Here is a 6,417-nt window from a genome sequence, read left to right as displayed (position 1 = left end):
GGGGGGAAAAGGAATGGAAGACAACTGTAGACATCAGAGATAGTGTGAGAAGAGGGTGGGAAAGGGCAGAGGGTCAGACATAGGGGTAAATATATATATGTGTGTGTGTGTGTGTGTGTGTGTGTGTGTGTGTGAAACTAGAAATGGAAAATTATTGATGATGATAACATACATGATTAAGCCACTATGCAGTATATTCTGGATGGGAAATCACTTTTTGTATGCTGTGATGATGATTAGGGGATGAATGTAAATTAATTAATTAAAAAAAAGTTTCAGGAGAAAAAGAAAAACATGAAAACTATTTTTCTTGAAATTAAAAAGAATATTTGATGACTGCAGTAAGCTATATAGTCCCATCTAGGTGCTACTTTATAGTATGTTCATTCTACTCACTGAGGTTTATGCCTAAAGTCAGACTTGTGTTCATGGATATGTATATATCAGCTGTACTTGTATTTAGATTAATTAAGTTCATTAGTGAATAAATAAAGTGGGGAGAAAAGGCATAGAAAACAACCATGGATACCAGAGACAGTGTGGGAGGAAGGTGAGACATGGCAGAGGGGGAGAGAGATAGATAGGGAAACAAGGATGGCGAAAATAACAAAATATACAGGAAACAAATGGAAAATTATTTGTTGACAATAACACATATGTTGATGAGCTTGACTGAGCCAATACACAGTGTATTCTGGATGGGAAATTTCATTTTGTTTGCTGTAATGATGTATAGTGAATGAATGTAAATAAATTATAAAAAAAAAAAGAAATATAATAAGTACTGAATCCCTTCTCTGGGCCAAGAAGTACAATCCTCACAGCAATGGTAGATATTATCCCCTTACCAAGGTCCCATAGCTGGAAGGGTCCAGACAAGAATTCATATGCCTGCTCTGCTGCCTCCCTAGCTAGGCAAATTCTCATAATGCCAGAATGTTAATCAGAGTTTGCAAGGTCAACTCCTGTCACCCTCCATCTCACTCACTCCCTACTCATTCCTCACTATCTAGTGACGAGAACAAGATGCTGAAGTTTATCCCTCAGGCCAATGACCAAAACACCTGTCTGATCTTGGAAGAGACCTGTCATAACCGTAACGGTCTTCTCTCCATCTTTCAATTATAGCCTTCCAAGATATATAAAGCCAAAATGTAGGCCAGGTCTGTGGATTTCCAACAACATCCTAAGGCAGAAGTCTTCTTTATTTTGGCTAAACAATTGCAAAATTTTGTAATCTACCTTTCCACTGACTTGATCAACCAACTCTGCCATGCATTTCCATTCCAGGCAAAAGCCCCAGGACAGACAAGAGTGAAGTAACCACACAGAGCCCCATAGACAGGAGGAAATGGAGACCTACACTATCATTCTTGGGGTCTGTGGGTTGATGGCGATTATTCTTCTAAATTGGGAAAGATGTAACATGACAAGCTAGGTATCTGAGTTAAAAGGATACGTTGCATGTCACAAACTGGAAACTACTGGTATTTTCCATCATATGACACTTTCTTCAACTGATACAAGATGGGCAAAAGAGGAAATATCCAAGGGGAAAGAGGAAGACTTCAATTTGACAGTTGTACCAATCCACTGCATTCTAGTTAATAAAATCATATTCAAGAAGTATATTTTTACACATCATCATTTTAAAAAGTAGGAGAGGGTTGTGAACAATCATATGAGCTTGGATCTCTTTTCCAAAGTGATACAATCTGGCTGGCTCTCAAGATTTCAGTTAAAAATAGAATTCAATTTTTCTACCATGTAGATATGAGAATAACATGTAAACAAAGAACTCACTGAACAACACATTGACTGAAAACAAACTGACACAACGCTTGACATCAACTGAAATTTCTCTAGGAAAATAAAATGAAATAATGAATTATCTATTTCAGACTTCAGTTCATTCAAACAGAATTTTCCATATATAGCATAGATCATACTCAATTATGTGCACAGGCTAATGTGTAATAAGTGTCAACATTTTCATGTCCATCAATATTAAATTAAAAATTAACCCATATTATTACATTATGTTCATATTTTCAAAATGAAAGACTGAAAAACAATTTGTTTGCCATTATGTAACTATGATTTGATTCAACATTAATCTGTGTTTAGGTTTCACCTGCTAGGTTAAAGGCTCACAACCATATTTTTCTGCTATTACAAGAAAAAATGAATCTAAGTGAAGACGCTACAACAATACACAGGCAAGGGATATGGGTCAAGAATAATGGGAAAGTCAGTACAAATGGAAAGAAGCAACAAATATGAAAATGATGCCAAGATCTGAATTCTGAACAAAGATTATGATGAGGTCACTAAAAGATAGAGGACCCAGGAAAAAGGTGGCCACAGGGTGGGAATGAAAAATAAAGTGTTCTGTTTAACCTGCTGAATCTGTTTTTATATACATGACACCCCCAGGACGTGTCAAGAGGAAGTCAGAAAGGATCCATGTGGACTTCAACAGAGTAGCCCAGTGTACATGCAACCTCAGAAACAAATATCCTAAAAGAGAACTGATATCATGAGAACAATGGCAATAACTCCAAATCGCCAAGAGAAACCATTCAGGGAGATGAAGAGAATTCAACAAAGACCCAAACCTGGGTTAGGAAATAAGTGAACAGAGGAAGAGTCTGTGACAAACGCCAAGATGACACAGGTCAAAGTAACAGGGCAAACCCGAGAATGCTCCAGGACCTATGCCACAGGCAAAAAGAAAAAAGTCACCTGTGTCAAGATCACAGAGTGAGCAGTAAGCAGGAGAAGAGGGCTACTGGACTAGACGGATTGCTAGTACAGTGGGGCAGTAGTCAATGTGCAAGAAATTAAAGCAGAAAGGAAAGGAAGACAGTCACATCTGTTCACCCTCCTAATAAAGCTTTAGGATATTGGAGGGATCTGTAACTTGAGGAATAACAAAGCAAACAGATGAACCAATATTATTTTTTCAACCAGAAGTATTATCTGGTATAAGCATCATGAAAATCTGAAAATAGGAAACAATCTTTCTGCACATTATTCCTTGGGACCTTATTCCCCACCTCCCAGGTGCCTCCCCCACACACACACAAACACACTTTCTTATCGACTCATGAATAACTGATAATGACTTTTCTAGTACAGACTCAAAAAGAGGACCTAGATTTTATTAAAAGTATGGTTCAAAGGGGTCCGCAGGTGGCAAGGTGGTTAAAGTCCAGGACTCAAGTCCTGGAACCAGCAGCATTGAAAATCATACCAGGCACTTGTGTGTGCATGCCCAAAATCTGAGGGGAAAATGGAGGAGACAGGATTGCAATGTGGCCATCACCCTTGAGGAGTGGCCTTCTTCACTTTCCCTCTTTCTGTCTCTCTGGTGAATGTGTGCACCCTATGGCAAAAACCTGAAAAAAAAAAAAAAAAGCCAAAAAACAAACAAAAAAATGTAGTTGAAGGATCAGATGTCATAAGCCATCTATTTTAAATACACTTTATAAATTTTATGTCAATATTTTACTCAAGAGATGATGGTTTTTTTTAATGCCTTGCTAACTTTTACATCTCTGTAATCTAAATTTTGCACCATCATGAGTCATTAGAAAAAAATATATATATATACATATATGTGTATATGTGTGTGTGTGTATATATATATATGTGTGTATATATATACACACACACACACACACATATATATATATATATATATATATATATACACACACAAGTAAGCTATTGTTAACTCCAGAGTTGTATCAAAAATGTTGACAAAGCAATTACACTATGATACTAAACAACCCTTAAGGTCTCCCAAATACTAACGTTCTTTCATTTACCAGTGCTCTTTTGTCTATGCAATGTCTTAGCATATGCTCTATGTTTACCTAAAAATATTGCTTTTCATCAGTAAGTGACTGACAAGGTGAACGTTATGAAAAATGGGTCATGAAAGCAGCAAATACCTGAGGTACTCACAGCTGTGGAGTAGGGATTATGAGCTCCAGTATTTTCAGAGACGAGAACAAGATGCTGAAGTTTATCCCTCAGGCCAATGACCAAAACACCTGTCTGATCTTGGAAGAGACCTGTCATAACCGTAACGGTCTTCTCTCCATCTTTCAATTATAGCCTTCCAAGATATATAAAGCCAAAATGTAGGCCAGGTCTGTGGATTTCCAACAACATCCTAAGGCAGAAGTCTTCTTTATTTTGGCTAAACAATTGCAAAATTTTGTAATCTACCTTTCCACTGACTTGATCAACCAACTCTGCCATGCATTTCCATTCCAGGCAAAAGCCCCAGGACAGACAAGAGTGAAGTAACCACACAGAGCCCCATAGACAGGAGGAAATGGAGACCTACACTATCATTCTTGGGGTCTGTGGGTTGATGGCGATTATTCTTCTAAATTGGGAAAGATGTAACATGACAAGCTAGGTATCTGAGTTAAAAGGATACGTTGCATGTCACAAACTGGAAACTACTGGTATTTTCCATCATATGACACTTTCTTCAACTGATACAAGATGGGCAAAAGAGGAAATATCCAAGGGGAAAGAGGAAGACTTCAATTTGACAGTTGTACCAATCCACTGCATTCTAGTTAATAAAATCATATTCAAGAAGTATATTTTTACACATCATCATTTTAAAAAGTAGGAGAGGGTTGTGAACAATCATATGAGCTTGGATCTCTTTTCCAAAGTGATACAATCTGGCTGGCTCTCAAGATTTCAGTTAAAAATAGAATTCAATTTTTCTACCATGTAGATATGAGAATAACATGTAAACAAAGAACTCACTGAACAACACATTGACTGAAAACAAACTGACACAACGCTTGACATCAACTGAAATTTCTCTAGGAAAATAAAATGAAATAATGAATTATCTATTTCAGACTTCAGTTCATTCAAACAGAATTTTCCATATATAGCATAGATCATACTCAATTATGTGCACAGGCTAATGTGTAATAAGTGTCAACATTTTCATGTCCATCAATATTAAATTAAAAATTAACCCATATTATTACATTATGTTCATATTTTCAAAATGAAAGACTGAAAAACAATTTGTTTGCCATTATGTAACTATGATTTGATTCAACATTAATCTGTGTTTAGGTTTCACCTGCTAGGTTAAAGGCTCACAACCATATTTTTCTGCTATTACAAGAAAAAATGAATCTAAGTGAAGACGCTACAACAATACACAGGCAAGGGATATGGGTCAAGAATAATGGGAAAGTCAGTACAAATGGAAAGAAGCAACAAATATGAAAATGATGCCAAGATCTGAATTCTGAACAAAGATTATGATGAGGTCACTAAAAGATAGAGGACCCAGGAAAAAGGTGGCCACAGGGTGGGAATGAAAAATAAAGTGTTCTGTTTAACCTGCTGAATCTGTTTTTATATACATGACACCCCCAGGACGTGTCAAGAGGAAGTCAGAAAGGATCCATGTGGACTTCAACAGAGTAGCCCAGTGTACATGCAACCTCAGAAACAAATATCCTAAAAGAGAACTGATATCATGAGAACAATGGCAATAACTCCAAATCGCCAAGAGAAACCATTCAGGGAGATGAAGAGAATTCAACAAAGACCCAAACCTGGGTTAGGAAATAAGTGAACAGAGGAAGAGTCTGTGACAAACGCCAAGATGACACAGGTCAAAGTAACAGGGCAAACCCGAGAATGCTCCAGGACCTATGCCACAGGCAAAAAGAAAAAAGTCACCTGTGTCAAGATCACAGAGTGAGCAGTAAGCAGGAGAAGAGGGCTACTGGACTAGACGGATTGCTAGTACAGTGGGGCAGTAGTCAATGTGCAAGAAATTAAAGCAGAAAGGAAAGGAAGACAGTCACATCTGTTCACCCTCCTAATAAAGCTTTAGGATATTGGAGGGATCTGTAACTTGAGGAATAACAAAGCAAACAGATGAACCAATATTATTTTTTCAACCAGAAGTATTATCTGGTATAAGCATCATGAAAATCTGAAAATAGGAAACAATCTTTCTGCACATTATTCCTTGGGACCTTATTCCCCACCTCCCAGGTGCCTCCCCCCCACACACACAAACACACTTTCTTATCGACTCATGAATAACTGATAATGACTTTTCTAGTACAGACTCAAAAAGAGGACCTAGATTTTATTAAAAGTATGGTTCAAAGGGGTCCGCAGGTGGCAAGGTGGTTAAAGTCCAGGACTCAAGTCCTGGAACCAGCAGCATTGAAAATCATACCAGGCACTTGTGTGTGCATGCCCAAAATCTGAGGGGAAAATGGAGGAGACAGGATTGCAATGTGGCCATCACCCTTGAGGAGTGGCCTTCTTCACTTTCCCTCTTTCTGTCTCTCTGGTGAATGTGTGCACCCTATGGCAAAAACCTGAAAAAAAAAAAAAAAA

General features: G+C 37.6%; 1 protein-coding gene across 4 annotated transcripts in view; it reads right to left on the bottom strand.

Annotated features, from left to right (window-relative positions):
• TASP1 (taspase 1) overlaps positions 1-6,417 on the bottom strand; it is a 312,198-nt gene that overhangs the window by 149,475 nt on the left and 156,306 nt on the right. The gene's annotated exons all lie outside the window — the stretch shown is intronic.

The sequence above is a fragment of the Tupaia chinensis genome, unplaced genomic scaffold (genome assembly GCF_000334495.1).
Source record: "Tupaia chinensis unplaced genomic scaffold, TupChi_1.0 Scaffold000101_1, whole genome shotgun sequence".
Lineage (NCBI taxonomy): Eukaryota > Metazoa > Chordata > Mammalia > Scandentia > Tupaiidae > Tupaia > Tupaia belangeri.
Note: the sequence above shows the minus strand (reverse complement) of the source record. Positions and strands in the feature narration are given on the sequence as shown.